General features: G+C 39.0%; 1 long non-coding RNA gene across 1 annotated transcript in view; it reads right to left on the bottom strand.

Annotated features, from left to right (window-relative positions):
• Positions 1-24,247, bottom strand: part of LOC143656156 (uncharacterized) — a 128,382-nt gene extending 104,135 nt beyond the window's left edge. The window contains exons 1-3 of the long non-coding RNA XR_013162415.1: positions 24,016-24,247; positions 22,503-22,578; positions 16,669-16,701 (exon numbers count right to left, since the gene is read on the bottom strand). This is a non-coding gene — a long non-coding RNA (uncharacterized LOC143656156). The remainder of the gene's footprint in view (positions 1-16,668; positions 16,702-22,502; positions 22,579-24,015) is intronic.
• Between the last annotated feature and the right edge of the window lie 459 nt (positions 24,248-24,706).

Genomic DNA, 24,706 nt, shown 5'->3' with positions numbered 1-24,706 from the left:
CCAGAAGGAGAAGAAAGGAGTAAAGGGCTAGGAAGAGTACTTGAGGATATAATGGGGGAAAACTTCCAAACCCACACAAAGGACATAAATATACAAATCAAAGAAGCCGAAATAACTCCAATCAGAATAAATCCAAATAGGCCTTTCCCAAGGCACATACTAATCAGTCTGTCAAATGTTGAAAAGAAGCAGAATATCCTGAAAGCAGCAAGAGAAAAACAATCTACTACATACAAGGGAAACCAAATAAGCCTGAGTTCAGACTACTCAACTAGAACCCTGGAGGCAAGAAGGCAGTGGTAGGATATATTCCAGATCCTGAAAGAGAAAGACTTCCAGCCAAGAATTCTGTACCCAGCCAAACTGTCCTTCAAAACTGAGGGAGAGATTAAAGTTTTAACAGATGAAGAAATCTTGAAAGCACTTGTCAACAAGAGACTGGCCCTACAAGAATTACTAAAAGGAGTTCTGCCAGCTGAAAAAAAGAGACAGGAGAGGGAGGTCTGGAGGAGGGTACAGAATTGAAGAGTACCACCAACGGTAACTTAAAGAATACAAAGAGAAAGAGGGAAAGAATATATATAGCTGAAAAATAAAATAAAAAAGATAAGATGGTGGACTCGAGAAACGCCTTTCAGTTATAACTTTGAATGTTAGACTAAACTTACCAATTAAAAGATACAGATTGGCAGAATGGATTAAAAACATAATCCAGCTATATGCTACTTACAATGACTCATCTTAGATACCAGGTTACAAATAGATTGAAAGTGAAAGGATGGAAAAAGATTTTGTAACCAAAAGAAAGCAGGAGGATCTATACTAATATCAGACAAAATAGACTTTAAATGTAAAGACATAATAAGAGATAAAGAAGGACACTATATACTAATTAAAGGGTCAAGTCACCAAGAAGATATAACAATCATAAATGTTTATGCTCCCAATCAAGGAGCTCCAAAGTACATGAGACAGACACTGGCAAAACTGAACGGAGCAATAGATGTTTCAACAATAATAGCAGGAGACTTCAATATACCACTCTCCTCTACAGATAGAGCAACCAGACAGAAGATCAATAAAGAAACAGAGAAGTTAAATAACTTGATAAATGAGTTAGACTTAACAGACATATATAGGTCATTGCACCCCAAAGCACAAGATTATACATGCTTCTCTAGTGCTCATGGAACATTCTCTGGGATAGATGATATGCTGGGGCACAAAACAGGTCTTCATAAATATAAAAACATTGAAATTATTCACAGCATTTTCTCTGATCACAATGAGATGAAGCTAGATCTCAATAACCACCAAAGAATGAGAACAAATATATGGAGATTAAGTAACACACTCTTTAACAACCAGTGGGTCAAAGAAAAAATTGCTAGAGAATTCAGTAGCTATCTGGGGATGAATGGAAATGAGAATACAACTTATCAGAACTTATGGGATGCAGCAAAGGCTGTTGTGAAAGGGAACTTTATTGCCCTAAATGCCTATATGAAAAAACAAGAAAGAGCAAAAATCGAGGATGTAGCAGCAAACCTGGAGGAAGATGAGAAAGTACAGCAAACTAACCCCAAAGCAAATAGAAGAAGAGAAATAACAAAGATTAAAGCAGAGATAAATGACTGGGAGAACAAAAGAACAGAAAGAATCAATAAAACCAAAAGCTGATTCTTTGAGAAAATCAAAAAAAACTGATGGGCCATTAGCAAGACTGACAAAAAAAGAGAGAAGATGCAAATACACAAAATCAGAAATGAGAAGGGGTGCATTACCATAGGCCCTGAAGAAATAAAAGAAATCATACAAAGATATTATGAACAACTATATGCCAACAAACTAGATAACTTAGATGAAATGGGCAAATTCCTGGAGACACACAAACAAGCTACACTGACTCAGGAAGAAATAGAAGATCTCAACAAACCAATCACAAGTAAAGAGATTCGATCAGTCATCAAAAATCTTCCTACAAAGAAAAGCCCAGACAACGTGGGACAGAAATCCTAGAATGAGCTGAGACTCAGCATCAAGGGATTGAGAAAAACTCTAGAATGAGCTGAAACTCAGCATCAAGGGATTGAGAAAACCTTCTCGACCAAAAGGGGGAAGAGTGAAATGAGACAAAGTGTCAATGGCTAAGAGATTCCAAACAGAGTCAAGAGGTCATCCTGGAGGTTATTCTTACACATTAAGTAGATATCACCTTGTTATTCAAGATGTAACGGAGAGGCTGGAAGAAACTGCCTGAAAATGTACAGCTGTGTTCCAGTAGCCATGTTTCTTGAAGATGATTGTATGATGATATAGCCTTCACAATGTGACTTTGTGATTGTGAAAACCTTGTGTCTGATGCTCATTTTATCTACCTTGTCAACAGGCAAGTAGAACATATGGAATAAAAATAAATAATAAGGGGAACAAATGTTAAAATAAATTTAGTTTGAAATGCTAGTGATCAATGAAAGGGAGGGGTAAGGGGCATGGTATGTATAAATTTTTTTCCTGTTTTCGTTTTATTTCTTTTTCTGAATAGATGCAAATGTTCCAAAAAATGATCATGATGATGAATATGGAACTATGTGATGAGATTGTGAATTACTGATTATATATGTAGAACAGAATGATCAAAATGAGACTTTGCATCTGTTTGGTATTTTTTCTTTTTTGGGGTATTTAAAAAAATAAAATAAAATAAATTTTAAAAAAAGAAAAGCCCAGAGCCAGATGGCTTCACAGGGGAATTTTATCAAACATTCCATAAAGAACTAACACCAATCCTGCTCAAACATTTCCAAAAAATTGTGGAAAAAGGAACTCTACCTAACTCATTTTACGAAGCGCATATCATTTTAATACCAAAACCAGGTAAAGATGCTATAAGAAAGGAAAAGTACAGGCCAATCTCCCTAATGAACATCGATGCAAATATTCTCAAAAAAAATTAGCAAATGGCATCCAACAGCACATTAAAAGAATTACACACCAAGACCAAGTGTGGTTTATACCAGGAATGCAAGGATGGTTCAACACAAGAAAAGCAATTAATGGAATACAACACATTAACAAATCGAAAGGGAAAAATTGCATGATCATCTCAATTGATGCTGAAAAAGCATTTGACAAAATTCAGCATCTTTTCCTTTGAAAAACACTCCAAAAGATAGGAATCAAAAGTAACTACCTCAATATGATAAAAGGAATATATGAAAAGCCATTAGCCAGCATCATACTCAATGGAGAAGGACTGAAGTCCTTCCCCTAAGATCAGGTACAAGACAAGGATTTCCAGTGTCACCACTATTATTCAACACTGTGCTAGAAGTTCTAGCTAGAACAATCAGGCAGGACAAAGAAATAAGAGGCATCCAAATTGGAAAGGAAGAAGTAGAACTCTCATTATTTGCAGATGATATGATATTATACTTGGAAGATCCTGATAATCTACAGCAAAATTACCTGAGCTAATAAATTCAGCAAGGTGGACAGCTATAAAATTAATGTGCAAATTCAGTAACATTACTATACGCAAGCAATGACCTAGCTGAGGAGTCAGTCAAGGAAAAAATTCTATTCAAAATAGCAATTAAAAGAATCAAATACTTAGGAATGAACTTAACTAGGGATGTAACAGACTTCTACACAGAAAACTACATAGCATTCTAAAAGAAATCAAAGAGATCTAAACAGGTGGAAAGATATTCCCTACTCATGGATAGGAAGGCTAAATATAGTTAAGATGTCAATTCTCCTCAAACTGATCTACAGATTTAACACAGTACCAATCAAAATTCCAACAACCTACTTTGAAGATTTGGAAAAGCTAACTACCAAATTCATCTGGAAAGGAAAGAGACCCTGAATAGCTAAAAGCAACCTAAAATAGAACAACGAAGTGGGAGGATTAACACTCCCTGACTTTAAAACCTATTATAAAGCCACAGTGGCTAAAATAGCATGGTACTGGCACAAAGACAGATGCATTGCCCAATGGAATCAAATCGAGAGTGCAGAAATAGACCACCAAACTGATTTCTGACATGGCCCCCAAATCCTCTCCACTGGGACAAAATTGTCTTTTCAATAATTGGGCATGGAAGAACTGGATCTCAATAACCAAAAGAATGAAAGAGGACCCCTATCTTACACCCTACACAAAAATTAACTCAAAGTGGACTAAATACCTACATATAAGAACTAGCACCATAAAGCTTCTAGAAGAAAATGTAGGGAAAAATCTTCAAGACCTAGTAATAGGAGGTAGCTTCCTAAACTTTACACCCAAAGCACAAGCAACAAAAGAAAAATAGATAAATGGAACTCCTCAAATCAAATGCTTCTGCATCTCAAAAGACTTTGCCAAAAAGGTGAAGAGGCAGCCAACTCAATGGAGAAAATATTTGGAAATCACATATTGGACAAAGGTTTGATCTGCTGTACATACAAAGAAAGCATATGACTCAATAGCAAAAGAACAAACAATCCAATTATTAAATGGGCTAAAGATATGAATAGGCATTTTTCTGAAGAGCAAATACAAATGGCTCAAAAGCACATGAAGAGATGCTCATTCTCACTGGCTATAAGGGAAATGTAGATCACAACTACAATGAGATGTCACCTCACACCTATAACAAACAGGAAAACTAGAACTGTTGAAGAAGATGTAGAGAAACTGGGACACTTACGCACTGCTGGTGGGAATGGTACAATGGTGCAGTCACTATGGAAGACTGTTTGGCGGTTCCTTAGGAAACTAAATATCAAGTTGCCCTATGGCCCAGCAATAGCACTATGTGGTATATACCCAGAAGAGCTGAAAGTAACGACACAAACAGACATTGTCACACCAATGTTCATAGCAGCATTATTCACAATCACCAAAAGATGGAAACAAACCAAATGCCCATCAACAGATGAGTGAGTCAACAAAATGTGGTATATACATACAATGGAATATTATGTAGCAGTAAGACAAAATGACATCCTGAAACACATGACAAGATGGATGAGCATTGAGGACATAATGCTGAGCAAAATTAGCCAGACACAAAACGATACATACTGTATGACTCCACTTTCATGACCCGCATAAAGGTATAATCAGAGGCTTATAATACAGAATATAGAGGACTCAGAGATATATAGAAACTAAAGATGGGTGAACCGTTTGCTAATGAGGTTGAACACCAATGTAAGGGAATAGATAGGAGTAAAGGTGATTCTCCAGTGGGTCTAGAAGTAATATTGCCATATTGAAGATGAACAAGATTGAATGGGGTTGTATAGACCTATGTGTCCCACTGATTCACACTAGAAATATGAATGTGTTCTTGTAAGAATTACTTCAAAGATATGATACTTGTATAAAGAGTGTTTAAGTCCAGGGCACAGGGGGAGAACTGCTATTGCATGTGATGAGCTATGTTTAAAAGGAAACTACCAGCACTACCACAGAAACAGCAGAGTTAAATAATGGGGTGAAGGACAAGAGTTATGAGGAGGTTTAGATTTCCTATTTGGCAAGGGTGTATTTATTGGTTTTCTTTCTTTTGGGAACAATGAAATTATCTACAATTGAGAATGCTGATGGACTACAGACTTTGGGCTCTCTACCTGATGCCTGATGCAGGTGGCTGAAGGATGCACTGATGGAGAAGTAGATTGGTGAACGATGGTGTATACTTATGAACGAAGGCTGTGCTGCTACAAAAAGGAACAAAATTGTGAGGCATGCAATGATGTGAATGAACATGTGGGACATTTGGCGAGACAAAATAAGTCAGAAATAAAAGAACAACAATGGTAAGGTCACCTTTAGAAAATGCTTATAAGTAAACAGGGGCCTAGACTGTAAGCTTTTAGACCAGACACATTAAGTCCAGAGTGATGATTAATATTTCTGGATTTTGAGAGGCTGTTTTATAAATATAACCTGATATTTAGAGATAAGAACGAAGCCGAACAGGTCGGAGTTAAAGTAATTCAGAGTATAGGGGTAAGAAAGACAGTGTCTATATTTTAGAACCACACATACTCTTTGAGACCAATGGAAGAAAGGTTTATTTGATCTGGAAGTGAAATTTTCTGTAGTGCATAATCTGATTCAACCTATCTGTATAGCTCATTTGAACAACTGAAACACAGAGAGCACAGAATAAGAAAGAGGTTCTGTAATTCTGTATAGATTATTACAATACCTAGAAACATCCTAGAGTATATTAAGCAGATAATCAAAAGGTATTGGCAAAGTTCCCTGAGGGAGGGGAGAAAGAACATGGAACTATTAAACCTTACCATCAGGGAATCCCCTGATACTATGTCAAACTTTAGGGATATCAATAGGCCATGCCCTCGATGATGAGGCTAACTCTTTTGAAGCTTATGTAGGTAGCAGAGAAACTTAAGACTACCTATAGGCATGCCTAAGGTATCCTAAGGATAAACAATTCCATCCTGACCAAAAGGGGGGAAAGAAGTGTAATTAATACAGTATCATTGGCAGAGAGAGTTCAAATAGAGTCGAGAGGCTACTCTGGAGGTTGCTCTTAGCAAGCTTCATGTAGATCTTGCTACCTATCATAACCTGCTGTTCTAGTTTGCTAGCTGCTGGAATGCAATATACCAGAAACTGAATGGCTTTTAAAAAGGGGAATTTAGTAAGTTGCTAGTTTACAATTCTAAGGCTGACAAAATGTCCCAATTAGAACAAGTCAATAGAAATGTCCAATCAAAGGTATCCATCCAGGGGAAGATACCTTGGTTCAAGAAGGCTGATGAAGTTCAGGGTTTCTCTCTCAAATGAGAAGGTATATGGCAAACATAATCAGGGCTTTTCTCTCAGCTGGAAGGGCACATGGCGAACACAGCGTCATCTGTTAGCTTTCTCTCCTGGCTTCCAGTTTCATGAAGCTCCCCAGGAGGCGTTTTCCTTCTTCACCTCCAAAGGTCTCTGGCTGGTAGACTCTGCTTTGTGGTGCTGCAGCATTCTCTGCTCTCTCTGAATCTCAAATTCTCCAAAACGTTTCCCCTTTTATAGGACTCCAATAAACCAATCAAGACCCACCCAAATGGGTGGAGACATGTCATCACCTAATCCAGTTTAACAACCACTCTTGACTAAATCACATCATTCAGGGAGATGATCTGATTACAGTTTCAAACATACAGTATTGAATAGGGGTTATTCTACCCTTATGAAATTGGATTTTGATTAAAACATGGCTTTTCTAAGGGGCATACATCCTTTTAAACCAGCACACTTGCCAACCCCCAACCAGGACCATTCCAGCCAATCCTAGGGCAATATATAAGATTCCACAAGGATTCCATACACTGGAGTAACTTTCCAGAACTCTCCAGATGGGTCCCTGGTCCAGATAAGTCCTGAAACCTAGCCCAGCCTCTCCAGAACATCAGATAGCTCCATCTCTTAGCCCATATTAGTGACAGATCCTTCCAACATCAAAAATTTAGAATTGCCATTGTCAAAACAACCCTAAAGAGAGGGATGGAAAGATCAAAGGCGATAGTGCAGTTATACATAGGATTTAACAAATGAATATGAATGTTGAATCATTAAATTGATATCTTTTAGTCTCCAGTATTTTACAGCAGGGAGAAGTAAAAACCTAAAATTGTGAAATTGTAACCCATGTCAAAGCTGAAATACATTCTACAACTAATTGTGGTGCTGGGCTTTGAAATTTATAGCTTTTTTGTATATATGGTATTCTTCACAAAAAAAAAAAAAGAAAGAAAGAAAAAAAGTTGTGATGATAAAAAAATATATTTAAGCCCCCTAGAGCAGCTAAAAGGAAAAATACGAGAGGATAGCATGGTAGCCCATGACAAACTCTGGTATGTGTCCTGTAACCACTTGTTGAAGAGTGCTTTGAAAACCATTGCTTTTTTTATTTCTTTTCATTGTATAATGTTATCTATACAATTAAAAAAGTTAAAAAAATACAATAACCTGAACGCCAGCAATGAACAAAATTTTCTAAATAGTTACACATTACAAATATTAGAAATCTAATGTATCAAGTTGATTTTTGCTAAGAATACCATACTTCACTTAAAAAGGAGGCTTGGTAAAGATTCTCTATCTAAGATGGCTGAGTCAGGGTCTCAGTACTGTTCCTCAGTTCTTTGTTCTCTGTGTTTTGATCACATCTTGTCATCTCTGTCCATTGTGTGTGTAAGTATATGAGGGTAGGAAGGGTGGGTGTGTATGTATTAAGTTTTCTGCATTATATCCAATACCTGATTGTTATATTACAAGAGCTTTGTTGTCCTGGCTACAAATCCTTGCAAGCTCACTTTTATTTTCTCCTCTATTCTGTTCTGAACATTTCTGTCTCAGCTCATTGCCTCCACTGGGTATGTCAGTCTCCCTTTCCCTCTTTGCAAGAAAGGAGAAACTGTTTATCTTTCTCAAGTTTATGGTTTTAGGTGAGAAAGATGTGGCTCCCTGCAGAGCATTGAGAGAAAGACCCAAGAAAGAAAACAATTCTGTATCTTTGGCATTTCCTGGCTGCTCAAAGAATCTCTCTACAGCTGACATTGATAAAATGTCATCAAAGGCACTGGTCAATCAGAGTACAGGCTTTTTAGAAATTGTAACCACTATAAGATATTGGTCCTTTTCCTGCATAGAATGTGGCCTATATCCACATTTTGACATGTTATCATATTCCTAAAACTCAATCCTGCCCCAATGTAACTGAAAAGCAATTTTAAAATGTAATTTGGCACTCCTAAAATGCACAAAAGCATTATTGAACAAATAGAAAATGGAAAGACAACTCCTATTCTTGCACAGGACAACTCAACATTTTAAAGATGTCATCCTCCCTAAGCTAATTTAAAAATCTAATGAATACCAATAATATTTTTTATGGAATTAAAAAAAAGTTGATACTGGGCAGGCGACGGTAGCGCAGCAGGCAAAGTTTTTGCCTGCCATGCCAGAGACCCGGCTTCAATTCCCCATGCCTGCCCATGCAGAAAACAAACAAACAAACAAAAAAGTTGGTATTAAAGTACATATGGAAAAAGAGACATGCAAGAACAGCCAGGTAAACATTGAAACAGAAAAACTAGAAGAGGTGACTAACTCTATCAGAAATTAAAATATACTAAGTCCAATATGTTTAGTCCTGCCCCAACCAAGATGGCAGAGAGAGATGTTTCAGCGCTCCATTCTCCCACATAAGTTTTGAACAACCAGTAAGAACTAGCAGAAACACTTTTGTCAAAACTCCAGAAAACAGTTAAAGGACTGCATAAACAGAGCAAGAGCAAAATCAAGAAAAATCCTACTTAAAAGCAGTAGGATCTCATGGCCCCCTGGCCGGCTGGAACACCCTGACCCCTCACTGGACCAGCACACAGCTGGCCTGCACTCCCAGTGTGGATCCCTGCTCCCAGTTCTAGAGGGAGCTAAGTAACCCTTATGCACAGCATGTATATCTGGCCCAATCTGTCTAGTGGCGGTGTGAAGGACTTGATGTTCTATAGAAGATGGCAGCTCATAGAACTCTTCTACAAAACACTGTGGGAAAGCAATCAAGTGGCTGCCTAGGGCAATGAACTGCCTCTGTTAGGACATACTGTGTAGTACCTTAGGTCCATAAGGAAATTGTTTCCCAGGGAAGAGAGGATATTTATATTTGCATGAGCAAGGTAATTCTTAGGGCCATTCTGCAAGCCAAGACAAGTTGCATGCTCATAAAAGATCAGAGTTACCCCTATGCGGTTCCTAGAGCAATTCTCTAAATTCCTTGTATGGAAAAGCCCTGAGGGAGAACATTCACACAGGTCAATCAGCAAAAGGCTGGGAAAGGTGGCTCCCTCCACTATTTTTTTTCTTTATTAGTTCCTGGAATTCAAAGAAAGCTCAGACATAATACCAGTTGGATACAAGCTTGAGGAATAGTTGCCTCAGAGTATAAATTACAGTGACAATATACTAAAATATCAAGATGTTCTGGTTTCAACAAAGATAACAAAGCACACAAAGAAACAGGAAGTGATGGCCCAGGCAAAGGAGAAAATTAAAGCATTAGGAACCATAAATGAAGAGGATCAGACCTGGGACATACCAAACAAAGTCTTTTAAAAAATAGTCCTGGTCGGGCCACGGTGGCTCAGCAGGTAAGAGTGCTTGCCTGCCATGCCCAAGGACCCGAGTTCGATTCCCGGTGCCTGCCCATGTTTAAAAAAAAAAAATAGTCCTACAGGGTGGGTCAAGGTGGCTCAGCAGGCACAGTTCTTGCCATGCCAGAGACCCGAGTTCGATTCCCAGTGCCTACCCATGTGAAAAAAAAAAATTAAAGGTAGTCCTGCAACCAATTCAATAGGCTGAGCCCTCAATCTTGGGGTTTACCCCTATGATGCTTATTCCTACAAAGGAGAGGCTAAGCCTACTGATAATTATGCCTAAAAGTCACCCCCACTCCCACACCCCCATTGAGAGCCTCTTTTGTAGCTCAGATGTGGCCTCTCTCTCTAAGCCAACTTGGCAGGTAAACTCACTGCCTCCCTCCCTCCCATCTCCCACATGGGACATGGCTCTCAGGGGTGTAAATCTCCCTGGCAACATGGGACAGGACTCTCAGGGATAAGCCAGGACCTGACATCATTGGAATGAGAAAGCCTTCTTGACCAAAATGGGGAAGAGAGAAATGAGACAAAATAAAGCCTCAGTTGCAGAGAGATTTCAAACAGTCTAGAGGTTATCCTAGAGGTTATACTTATGCATTATGTAGATATCCCTTTTTAGTTTTTGGTATACTGGAGTGGCTAAAGGGAAGTACCTAAAACTGTTTCACTATATTCCAGTACCAGTAGCCTTGATTCTTGAAGAAGATTGTATAACTATATAGTTTTTGCAATGGACTGTGTGATTATGAAAACCTTATGTCTGCTGCTCCTTTTATCTAGGGTATAGACAAATGAGTTTTTTTTTTAAAGGGGGGGATAATAAATAATAGGGAAAGATAAAGGGTAAAAATTGAGTAAATTGAAATACTATGAGTTAACGAGGCAGGGTATGGGACATATGACTTTTTTTTTTTAATTTTTTTTCTGGAGTGATACAATGTTCTAAAAATGATCAAGGTGAAGGATGTACACTATGTGATGATACTTTGATTCACTGATTATATAATATGTTTGGACTGTATGTGTGTGGATATTTCTCATTAAAAATATTTTTTAAATAGTCCTAAATACGCTCAAGGAGCTAAAGGAAAACATGGAAAAAGAGCTAAAAGAAATCAGAAAAAACGATAAATGAACACAAAAAGAATATCAATAGAGATACGGAAATTATTAAGAGGAACCAAAGATGGCTGAAGACCACATTAACAGAAATTTAAAGTTCACTAGAAGGGTTCAACAGCAGATTGGAGATGGCAGAAGAATGAATCAGTGGACTTGGAGATAAGATAATTCAAATCATGCAGTCTGAGGAGGGGAAGGAAGGAAGAATAAAGAAAGAGAAGAGAGAAAAGGGCAGAGGGAATATTAGAAGAAACGGTGCCCAAAAATGTCCCAAAATTAATGAAAGACATTAATATTCCCATCAAAGACACTCAACAAACTCCAAACAGGATAAATTCAAATAGACCCATACCACCACAGCATATTATAATTAGACTATCAAATGCCAAAGATGAAGAGAGTATTCTTCACAAGAATACTCAAGAAAGAAGCAACATGTCAAACATATAAGGGAACCTCAAAAGATTAAATGCCAATTTTGATACTGGACAAAAGCAGTGGATTCTCTGTCTGATACACATAACAGCCAATCCATGACATGGGATTTCAAAGAGAAAAAAGGTTTAATGCTACACGCAATGCAGATCATATGGTCCATCAACCTAAAAATCTTTCTCCCCAAACTGCAGTAACTCTGACAGTTTTATAGTATCAAAAGATGGGTATATTTCAGGATAATGAGCACAGTGGCCTGAGATGACAAGGTTAGAGATGATCTAATTATAGAGCATGCACAGATTGATTACATGCTTAGTCACTGAATGTATGTAAGAAAATGTCAGCATTAATATGAAGATTGGCATGATTTTTAGTGTTATAATGGGCTATAGTATTATAATGACTTAACCCTAAGCTTAACCCTAAGCCTAACCCAAAGTGACTTACAAACAGTAAAACAATGAACCTAACTGTATTCCAAATTAATAACATAACCATACTAAAGGAAAGTGGGGAAGAAAAGAAATAACTGAAATAAACTTTCAAAAAGTCTTTTGAGGGGCCCCGCGAGTGCGCGGATCCCAGGTTCCCAGCCCGCAACGCCAGCGTCGGAGCCGCAGCCCTTCCTCGTTCGCCCGGAGGCTGAGACGCCGCATCCACTCGCGCGGTCCTGGCCGTGGGGGTTGTCAAGGGGACCAGCGGTGGATCGTGGAGGAGCTGGAGGTACAGTGAAAGGATCTGTACGAAGCACAAGGGATTGATTGAAAGAAGAAGATGAAGAAGATCTGAAGAAGATGAAGTAGATGACACTGAAGACAAATGAAATTACAGTTAGACGGTAAAGGAGTTCCAATCTATAAAGAAGAGAACCTGAAATTCTGTTGGCAGAAGCAGCATTTTGAAGAAATGAAAGGTTTGCTACAGATAATCAAATCAAATGGTTGACTTAGGTTTTATAAGAGCATTTTTGTAAGAAGGAAAAAAATTCAAGTTTACCTCTTCCCTATCTTTCCTTTAAAAAAAAACAATTGACTTCCGGAGAAGATGGCGGCTTAGTAAGACGCACGGGTCTTAGTTCCTCCTCCAGAACAGCAACTAAAGAACCAGAAACGATACAAAACAGCTCCCGGAGCCACGACAGAGGCCAAAAAGACAGCGTACCCCATTCTGGAACGGCTGAACAGGCAGGGAGAATCCGCTGCGGTGAGATCACTGAGGGGCACGCGCTTCCCCGGGCCGGCTGGCGACCGGGGTCCCTTCCACACACGTGGCTTCCCGGTCCGACTGGGAACGTTGGATAGCAGGGCCCTCCCGCCACGCTTGGAGTCTCGGGCCGACTGGGCAATTTGGACCGGCACTCCCCCAAGCTGCGGCAGCCAGCGACCCCCCTCCACGCGCGATTTCCCGGGCTGACTGTGAGGCTCGGAATGACATTCCCCAAGCCGCTTCGGCTGGCGACCCGCCCCCACAGCGAGAGTTTTCCAAAGTTAAAGGAGCCACAGCAGCCTTTACTGGTGGGACCTGCAGACAGACGAGTGCCACGAGCGCCACCTACTGGGCAGGATAAGAAAAACAGAGCCCAGAGATTTCACAGAAAAATCTTTCAACCAGCTGTGTCCCACACCCAGGGAAATCTGATTAACTGCCCAGACACCAGCAGAAAATAACGGATCACGCTCGGAAAACTGAAGATATGGCCCAGTCAAAAGAACAAACCAATAGGTCAAATGAGATACAGGAGCTGAGACAACTAATGCTGAATATACAAACAGAAATGGAAAACCTCTTCAAAAACTAAATCAATAAATTGAGGGAGGACATGAAGAAGACATGGGCTGAACAAAAAGAAGAAATAGAAAATCTGAAAAAACAAATCACAGAACTTATGGGAGTGAAGGACAAAGCAGAAAAGATGGAAAAAACAACGGATACCTACAATGGTAGATTTAAAGAGACAGAAGCTACAATTAGTGAACTGGAGGATGGAACATCTGAATTCCAAAAAGAAACAGAAACTATAGGGAAAAGAATGGAAAAACTTGAGCAGGGGATCAGGGAACTGAATGACAATATGAAGCGCATAAATATACGCGTTGTGGGTGTCCCAGAAGGAGAAGAGAAGGGAAAAGGAGGAGAAAAACTAATGGAAGAAATTATCACTGAAAATTTCCCAACTCTTATGAAAGACCTAAAATTACAGATCCAAGAAGTGCAGCGCACCCCAAAGAGAATAGACCCAAATAGGCGTTCTCCAAGACACCTACAAGTTAGAATGTCAGAGGTCAAAGAGAAAGAGAGGATCTTGAAAGCAGCAAGAGAAAAACAATCCATCACATACAAGGGAAACCCAATAAGACTATGTGTAGATTTCTCAGCAGAAACCATGGAAGCTAGAAGACAGTGGGATGATATATTTAAATTACTAAAAGAGAAAAATTGCCAACCAAGACTTCTATATCCAGCAAAATTGTCCTTCAAAAATGAAGGAGAAATTAAAACATTTACAGACAAAAAGTCACTGAGAGAATTTGTGACCAAGAGACCAGCTCTGCAAGAAATACTAAAGGGAGCACTAGAGTCAGATATGAAAAGACAGAAGAGAGAGGTATGGAGAAAAGTGTAGAAAGAAGGAAAATCAGATATGATATACATAATACAAAAGGCAAAATGGTAGAGGAAAATATTATCCAAACAGTAATAACATTAAAAGTTAATGGACTGAATTCCCCAATCAAAAGACATAGACTGGCAGAATGGATTACGACCCAGCAATACCACTGCTAGGTATCTACTCAGAGGACTTAAGGGCAAAGACACAAATGGACATTTGCACACCAATGTTTATAGCAGCATTATTTACAATTGCAAAGAGATGGAAACAGCCAAAATGTCCATCAACAGACGAGTGGTTAAACAAACTGTGGTATATACCTACGATGGAATATTATGCAGCTTTAAGACAGAATAAACTTATGAAGCATGTAATAACATGGATGGACCTAGAGAACATTATGCTGAGTGAGTCTAGCCAAAAACTAAAGGACAAATACTGTATGGTCCCACTGATGTGAACCGACATTCGAGAATCAACTTGGAATATATCATTGGTAACAGAGACCAGCAGGAGTTAGAAACAGGGTAAGATAATGGGTAATTGGAGCTGAAGGGATACAGACTGTGCAACAAGATTGGATACAAAAACTCAGAAATGGACAGCACAATACTACCTAATTGTAATGTAACTATGTTAAAACACTGAATGAAGCTGCACCTGAACTATAGTTTTTTGTTGTTGTTGTTTATTTGTTTGTATCTTTTGTTTTTGTTTTTTTCTTTTTCCTTTTTATATATATATATACATATATATTTTATTATTATTATTATTGCAATTTTCTTCCCTATATTAACATTCTATATCTTTTTCTGCTGTTTTGCTAGTTCTTTTCCTAAATCGATGCAAATGTACTAAGAAAGGATGATCATACATCTATGTGATGATATTAAGAATTACTGAGTGCATATGTAGAATGGAATGATTTCTAAATGTTGTGTTAATTTCTTTCTTTTTTTTAATTAATAAAAAAAATTAAAATAAAAAAAATTTTAAATTAAAAAAAAAAAAGTCTTTTGACTAGATACCATAAGGCTAAAGGGGAAAAAAATGAACTGAGTACAAACATTGTATTCTAGCCAGTAAACTTGTTGCCCACAGTGGTATGGGTTAGCAATTCTGAAACTCTTATAAGTGTATACCAAAGATTAAACATATGGAAGGCTAGAAAGGACTCTGTGGTGTTGAATTAGATTTGGAGGACTCAGGGTGAATTCATGGTTTGATTAAAGATAGATAAATATAGATGTGTGTATTAGAATATATTTATATCTAGCTCTGTCCACCAAAAGGACTAAAAGTAATGGTACACAGTAGCAATGGGCACATCTAGTACCCACAACTTGGTTTCTAGAGTCTTATTCTTCAATAAAAGGAATAAGGGCATCTTGGAAAACTGTTGAATCAAAGGGTCAGGAAAAATTATAATTGTTGAGCCTTGTGCTGCCAGAAAGGAAGAAGTACTTGCATTACTTGTTGGTTCTCTAGAGAAACAGAATCAACAGGAGATATCTGTAAATATGAGATTTGTAAAGGTGTCTCATGCAACATGGAGATGGAAGAGTCCAAAATCCATCGGGCTGGCAGCTCCGATGAAGGGTCTGCATGAACTCCACAGGAAAGGCTCACTGGCTGAAGTAGTAGTGAAAATATCTCTCTTCTCCCTCAAAAAGTCTTCAACTGATTGGATTATATCATCGGTGGGAGACAAGCCTTAGTTGATCACAATGTAATCAGCCACAGATGCAATCAACTGACTGATGATTTAACATATCAACCTTACAGTTTATCAACCAGCCATGAAATATCCTTGCAGCAACAGTCAGGCCAGAGCTTGCCTGACCAGACCACTGACATCATCACTTGGCCAAGCTGACACCAGAACCTAATCATCATAGTACTCAAAAACCAATAAAGGGTCAACAAAAGGATGCAGGAACCAACCTAAAAGACTCCCAAGTATGAAAACTGGAATAATTTGAGCAAATTTTGATAGCAATGAATTAAATTGCTCAAATTATTCCAACTTTAGAATAATTTAATAGAATAAAATAAATTTCCATGAGTCTACACTGTAATAAATAAATATAGATAAGTACATGGGAGAGAAAGGACATGAATCCCTTACAGAAGAATTCCAATTAACAAATGTGGAAAGAATGAAATTGACAATCATCATTAGGCAAACACCATGATAATAAAATTGTTGCAGGCAAGATTCCCAGATGTATGTTAAAATGGGCAACAGTTTGAGGATAAAAAAAAGAAATCTGCATGGGCAGGCCATGGTGGCTCAGCAGGTAGAGAGGTAGAGTTCTTACCTGCCATGCTGGAGACCTGGTTCAGTGCCTGCCCTGCAAAAAAAAAAAAAAGAAAAAAGAAAAAAAAAAATATATATATATATATATTTGCATATTCTCAAACTATCTCCCCCAAAATATTAATAACAAAAGGAAAAACAGTCACCTTATGGTGGAGAAACCCTGCAGGCACCACCTTAACCAAGGGTTCACCTTGGTTCACCTTGACATAGTGATAACCTGTAGCCTTGGATATCATGCACTGAGAAGGACACATATCACACTCATGGGGTATTATTGCCAAAAATGTACAAGCTCAGTCTAATAATTAGCAAATATCAGAAAATCAAAATTGAGAGACATTCCACAAAATAATTGACCATTACTCTTCAAAAGTGTTGGAGTCATGAAAAGACAAGGAAAGGCAGAGAAACAGTCACAGATTGGAGGAAAGTAGGGAGACATGACTACCCAATGCTATATGGGATTCTAGATTGGATCCTAGGACAGAAAAAGGACATCTGTGGGAAAATTCGTGAAATTAGGATGGGGTATATAGTGTAGTTATTAGTATTTATCAATGTTAATTTCCTGTTTTGGGTCTTTGCACTATGGTTATTTAAGATGATAACATAAAAGGAAACTGGGTATATGGGAAATCTTTCAACTATTTTTTGCAACTTTTCCTTAAGTTCAAAGTTATTTCAAAATATAAAAAAAAAAGTAGTTCAAAATTTTTACCAATGCAACCATATATTTATCCCCAAAGTTTTATTTATTTCCCATCTCTATACTTTAAACAATGTTTTGTCTTTATTCCGATTCATCAAATTTACACATTATTTTCTGCTCTAATAGATAATTTCACTCATTTGTTATATCCTTTACCACCAAAACCTCATAATATTGTTATATTCAAACTTCTACTTCCTCTGTTGACTACTTTTATATCTTTAAATAGTATCTCTTCTCTCATCTATTATAGACAATACTTCTTGGCTCACTACCAGGATCCTTACCTTTTCCTCCAGCTCATCTCCTCTCCTTCCTTTCCTTAATCCTTGTCATCTAACTTTTACTTATATATCGTGGAGGCTGATGACAATCACATTTGTTCTGAACCCATAATTTCTTCTCCCTTATGCTGTCTATTGGTTGAGTTTAACAGACGAAAATCTGTGAACAAGTGTATTATTATGACCAAGTCAATTCTGTTCACTACTGATTCAAATAGTGTATACCTTATCATTGAGGTTCCTCTTTTTGTGCAGTTTTCTGTTCTTACTGGAATTTCTCATTAGCTTTCTCTTTATTTTTTTTTTACAATAAAACTGTTCTGAGTATACGCCCAGCAACGGGTTTGCTTAATTATGAGATGATTAAACATCTAGCCTCGTGTGGATCTGCTATGCAAGTCATGAGGCATGCAGTGAGGTGAATGAAACTAGAGGACTTTTATTTTAACACTTTTATTGTGAAATATAACATATAAGCAGAAAAATGATAAATTTCAAAGTACAGAATAACAAGTAGCTATAGAGCAAATTTCAAAGTATGGTATGGGTTACAGTTCCACAATGTGAGATACTTCCTACAAGCTGTTCTAATACACCAGAGACTAACAAGAAATATCAATATAGTGATTCAGTAGTCACAATCATTTGTTAAATCCTATCTTCTCTGTTACAATTCCTCCCTCTCATTTGATCCCTCTCCCAATCTTCAGGGATATATGGGTAATGACCATTTTAACTTCTTCATCTTCAAAAGGGGTGTTCATCTTATGGGGTAGGGGGATGCAACTAGTTGATATTCTTGGAGAGACTGGTGCTTCTGGGTTTCAGGGTTAATCCGGCATAGGAACAATCTGGAGGTTTTAAGTTTCTGAAAAATAAACTTAATGAGTGAAACTTTTATGAGCCTCAGATAGTGCCCTAGATATTCTTTAGGTTTTCCAGGAATACTGTTGGTTGGGGCTTGGCATACCATGGCAATTTGCAAAATCTAACTGAGGCTTGCATAAGAGTAACCTCTGGAATAGTTTTTTGACTCTTTCTGAGATCTCTTAGCCACCAATACCTTATTTTGTTACTTTTCCCCCTTTTGGTCAGGTAGGCATTTTTGATCCCATGCCAGGGCCAGTCTCATCCCTGGGAGTCATGTTCCACATTGCCAGGGAGACTTATACCCTTGGAAGTCATGTCCTAGCTAGGGGGAAAGGAAATGAGTTTATTTGCAGAGTTTGGCTTAGAGAGAGAAAGGCCACCTCTGAGCAACAAGAGGTTCTCTGGAAGTGACTCTTAGGCATAATTATAGGTAAGCTTAGCTTCATCATTAGCGAAATAAGTTTCATAAGAGCAAGCCTCAAGATCTAGGGCTTGGCCTATTATCTTGGAGTCTCTAATATTAGAGAGAGTATCAGGGATTTCACAGGTAGGGAATTTTAACAGTTTCATATTTTTTTGTCCAGTCCCTCAAAGGACCCTGTCCACACTTTTTAAATATCTGCCCAACATACTCTGGAAGGTATCAGGGTATTACATTAAGCTATACAAAACTACAAGAGTTCATTCCCAATTCTAGGCTCCATGTGTTTAGGTTGTTAAATGAACTGGCAAGCAGGTTAATATAGATTGTCTGCCACAGAAAATTTAAGTTTGGACAAAATAAACATCTCTTCCTTTGGTCTCATTAGGTAGGCGAAGTTCTAAATTACAGACAATATCATCCTTTACCCTGTATTCTCATTTACCTTAGGCCCAACCAGATCAACTTTGTTTTTATCTCTAATTGAAGCCTGATCTCTTTTTTGGCTTCTTTAATAGCTGCTGTATATAAGACTGTTGACTTTCAGAGCTTCAGAACTCCAACTCTTGAGTGTTATGTGTTACACAGGTATCCAAAGTTCCAGGGAAATATCAGGTTATACACAAAGAGCACATCTCAGAATTCAGAAATATGACTTAAAGCTCAGGAATATACGTGACTGCTGTAAGAGCTTACAATCTAGGCCCCAATTTTTCTATAAGTATTTCCTAAAAGAGACTATATAACATTTGCCCTTTTGTTTCTGGCTTATTTTGCTCAACATAAAGTCCTCTAGGTTCATTCACCTCACTGCATGCCTCATGACTTGCATAGTAAACCCACACGAGGCTAGACGTTTAATCACTATACGATTAAGCAAACCCGTTACTGGGCACATACTCAGAAGAACTCAAAACAGGGATTCAAATAGAATTTGCACACTGATGTTTACAGCGACATTATTATGGTACCAAACAGATAGAGGAAGCTTAAGAACACATCAACCAAAAAGCAGAAGGGTGAGCCATCGTACACACATATGATGGAATACTGCACACAGAGCTATGGTTGCCAACACTTTCTTGAGTCTATCCCAGCCACTTTGTGAACTCTACGCTGCTTCTCTCTTTTCCATTAGCTTTCTTTTTTGTTTCCTCCACAAATTTCCATGATAACATTATCAACTATTTCCAAACTCCTCATAACTTAAGTATTCAATTAAGTCCTCATTTTCCTAGAGACCTTTTTCCTGTGGTTCCAGTCTTCCTGCTTAGGTTTGGACTGCTTGCTTTGACCACTCTCCTAGGTTGGATCCAATGTTTTCTAGATCCTATTTCTTACTCTTTTTTCACTTGATCCCTCATTTTTATAGAGCATTTATTAGATTCCTATGAAAGAGTTTGTATAAAATTGGGTCCTTATATGTCTGAAATGGCTTAGACTTATCCTCATCTTCAAATTGTAGTTTTGTTGGATATGAAATTCTTATTTACAATCTTTCCCTCAGAGATCTTTGACCCTCTAGTCTTGTGGTATTTACTGCTGCTATTGTCATTCTGATTCTTGTTCTTTTATTCTCCCTTGAAGAACTCAGAATCTTCTTCAGTCTCAGTATTATGAAATAAATATGCTGTATCTAGGTACGGATATTTTTTTAATGTATTGTACTATACATTCATTTTAATTACACTTCTACTCATTGATATCATAGTGTCACTCAGCTCTAAAAATTTTCTTTTATTCTTCCTTTCATAATGTCCTTCCCTCCACATTCTTGAGTATTTTTTTCTGAAACTCTCAGGAGGCTAAGTTTGGGCTCCATTGACTGGTCTTTATGCGTCTTCTTTTTTCTTTCCTATTTTTAGTGTCTATGTCTTTTTATTTTACTTTCTGGGCGATTTCCTTGTCTTTATCTTCTAACCTCTCTATGGAATGCTATTTATTCCATACTGTAATTTCCAGTACGTCATTCTTGTTTTTGTTAATTCCTTTTTTTAATGGCATTCTGTTCCCACGTTATGGACATGCTACCTTCTCAAATATTTCTGAGAATACTCTTTAAAGTTTTTTTATTTTTAATTATCTTCTGTTCCTTGAGTTACTTTTGTTTCTCTGGAGTCAGTTTTTCTTTTCAATTGGCTCAGATTCCCTTGCTCACGTTGCAATTTTAACCAACTGTTTGATGATCCTTGGATTTCTGTTTGCATTTAAGAATTAGGGATTAAGAAGCTGCCTGGAAGCTTTGTGTGAATGGAAGAAAACTGTCAGGCAGCAGATGATTGAGTCTCCTGTACACTAAATAGTGGAATCCGGAGAACGCAAGAGCTACCAAATTGAACTAGGAAAGAATTTTTAATTTTTACATTATAAAGTATTTTATTTTATTTTTCTAAGTAAATAGATCCTGGCTTCTAAGATTTTTGTGTCTAGAGAGGGGAACAGGTGATAGGGATCAACTGTTAGTGCACAGTGAAAGGCTCTGGCCTGGTTCAAGTCCTGGTTTCTTTTCTGTGAGCAAGTGACTATACCCCACAGGACCTAGGTTTCCTCTAATGCAAGTCCCACTAGGACCTCCACCCCCACCTGAGTAAGATCAGCTGGTAAAGGCAGTTTCTGAGAGGTGTTCTCTGCACAGGCCATAAGCTTATGGAGCACCGGCAAGCTCTATAAATAGCAGTGGTGATTACAAAGTAATACTCTTTTTAAATGCTTTGAGTTTATAGCTTTCCATTCAAAACAGTTCTGGCCCAGCATTTACTCTTTCTGGGGGGCAGATGTAAAGGCCACCTTGTTTCACAGCTAAGGGTAGGTTACAAGACAATTAAAATATTTTTGGCTCCTCTCTCTTTTGATAATTATTCCCAGGTGGTGGCAGCCACTAGCGCAGTTCCTGCCCTGCATTACCCACAGGGGAAGCCGGGAACACTCAGTAGAAGCCACAAGCTTTGCTAGAACTAAGTGTCTCAGCCTTAACCCTTCCCTTGATTTTCAGAGATTTAGGAGTGAAAGCTAGAAAAAGTTGTGTCCTTAATAGCTATAGCAAAGCAATTGTCACTTATGTTAGAGGACTTTTCTCCAATAGAAAGATGTAAATGCCTCTTGTACTAGAGTAATTTTATGCTCAGAACTCAAACTGCGTATTCTCCATTGTGATAAAGGCAATGTTCTAACCACATGGAGATATTTGGATAAAAACAAAGTTCCACATCTACTTCTCTGATTTGCAACTAAAAATAATTATAATAATCTTGGTCATAAAAATTATCAGATGGAAAGAATAGACACTGTAATCTTAAAATTAATCCTGACATATGTACAATCTCGTCCTAATGTTCAAAAATCCCCATGAATTCCTCAGAACAATCTTACAAGGAGGCAAGGCAGGTATTTTCAGCATTCCTACTACACAGGTGAAGACGCAGAGACCTAGAGAGATCCCAGGGTTGGTTAGGAGCCCAGGCTGTGTAGGGTTTATTGGACAACACTCTCCGTGTAGTCCCGCCTTCTGGAGCTTTGGGGGACAGTGGACAGCAGCCCACACCGCTGACCTTGTCCTGCTTCCCAAATCTCTCAGCAGCCAAGTGATGAAGGCTGGTGTCTGGAAGGTGCTTGTCCTGCCTTGGCCTGAGAAATGGATGACAAGAAGGAGGAAGAGAGGAATGAGCTGGAATATTTAAGACTCTCTAACACAGCAGGGACAGAGTCCAGAAAACCCTTTTCTCTCGTTTTCAAAATAATTTGTAACAACTCGGACATTTTTCCAGGAAGGAAAGTATTAAAGTGCAAATTAAATACAATTGCGACTGTAAATCCCTGAAGAAAAATGTCACCACTAGTTTTAGAGCCCAATGTAGGTGCTCAGGACTCTTCGTGATGAGGCCAATAGGGTTTACATCAGAGACCTGAATGGATCGTGAAGATAAGGGAGTACAGTTTCCTCAGTTCACAGATAAGAATACTGAGGCAGGGTCAGTTAGTGAATTTTCCCATGATTAGAGATGCTATTAGCAAAGTATGCACAGAGACAGGTACAAAATAGGTATTTGTATCACTTAGGAAAGTATTTGGCTATTAGTAACAAAGTCCAGCTTTATAGGTCTGTTTCAAGCCCCGTGGTAGGCAATGCTGAACCTGGATGTTCCCAGGCCTAACCAAGTGAAGCAAACCCTACTCTTTCCCAGCCAGTCGATTACAGCAATCTACTACAGGTGGGATTCTGGGGACACAATGTGAACAGAGAAAGGAGGGTGTATGGTGAGGAGGGGAATCCTTGTTGGACCTGTTGAAGAAAGCAAGGGTAGTTACCCTAAAGGTGAGGAGCCCAGTGGACATTTAACCATTGTTACAGAGAAGACAAATAAGACCGGCTGTGTTATCCAAAAGGTCAGCGTTTGGACCAGGGTGTACAACTGCTGGGTGACAAACTCATACAATAGCATGAATAACTTCAGTAATAAGCTGTTATTGAAAAGAGGCCACCTCTGAAAGTGGTGAGTTTCCTGGAGGTATCCAAGCTAAATAAGGAACTGGAGATGAACATCTGAGTGTGTGTGTGTGTGTGTGTGTGTGCGTGTGCACCGGGGAGGGGGGACTAGAGCACTGAATGGGGGATTCAATTATATGGTCTCTACATTTTCTTGTGGAACAATTCATTCAATAAGTATCTGCTAAGCTTCTTTCCAAATAGGAGCGATATTTTCCAAATAGAAGCTGGTCTGACATCGGTGGGAGAAAAAAAACTAATGGGAGAAGAGAATGTCTGCTAAGTATTTCTTCTCTGATCACTCAGGGACAACCTCCTTCTCAGGACTCCACTTCTGCGCTCCCTGGGCTTCCCCGCTCCACCCGACGGGCCTGCTTCCACCCCGGCTGCCCAGATCAGGGTGAAAAGTGCAAGTCAGCGGCGGCATTTTTAGCCCAGGCACGCAGGACCCCGAGTGTAATATCTGGCCCATGTGAACAGGTTTCTAAGGACGTCCAGTACCTGAAAGGTGGCTGGGAGGCAGCAAAAAAGTGGGGAAGAGCTGTCCCTGGCATCTCTCCGACCCTCACTTTTCTCACCTGCAAAATGAGGGGACACAGCGTCCTCGTAAGGTTGCTGGGAAGATGTAACGTGCGTTGGGCGTTTAAGGATTCAGTGCTCCTTGGTTCATTGAGTCCCCAGTCTCAGCTCTGCCACTGATTTGTTACATCACTTTTCCACGCCTGGTTTCCTCTCCCGTAAAACGAGAGGGCTCGACCAGCACAGAGCCCAGGGTCGCTTCCAGCCGGAACCTTCAGTGCCCGGAACAAAATGGCGGCCACGCCCTGGGCGCGCCTGCCCGTCGCCCCGAGGCCCGCTCTGCCGCCAGGTGGCGCCCCCGAGTCACGTTTCCAGCAGGGATGCGCCCGACCATTTGTTGCCCATTCCGCTGGGCTCTGAAAAGGCGTCAGAAGAGTTGCTTGCTTAGTTTAGCTGCCACTAAACTGACTTTCAGAACCGTGGCACTAATGTTTCCGAGTCTGGCTGGATTCCCCACTCTTTTCCTGGCTCCAGGCATTCCAAAAGCATCCTCCCTTGGACAGCTCTGGGTGTTTAGGAAAGAGCCAAGTTTCCCAACCGTGGTAAAGCAGAACTGCAGCTGCCAAAGGGCACGTGCTATAGCATTGCGCCCCGGATCAGCCGTTTGCATGCTATTCACAAGGCACAAATGGCCACTTCTGCTGGCAATTGCCGAATTCCCACATAGGGTATCGCGGATGCAATTTTGCA

Source organism: Tamandua tetradactyla, chromosome 14 (assembly GCF_023851605.1).
Source record: "Tamandua tetradactyla isolate mTamTet1 chromosome 14, mTamTet1.pri, whole genome shotgun sequence".
NCBI classification, from domain to species: Eukaryota; Metazoa; Chordata; class Mammalia; order Pilosa; family Myrmecophagidae; genus Tamandua; species Tamandua tetradactyla.
Note: the sequence above shows the minus strand (reverse complement) of the source record. Positions and strands in the feature narration are given on the sequence as shown.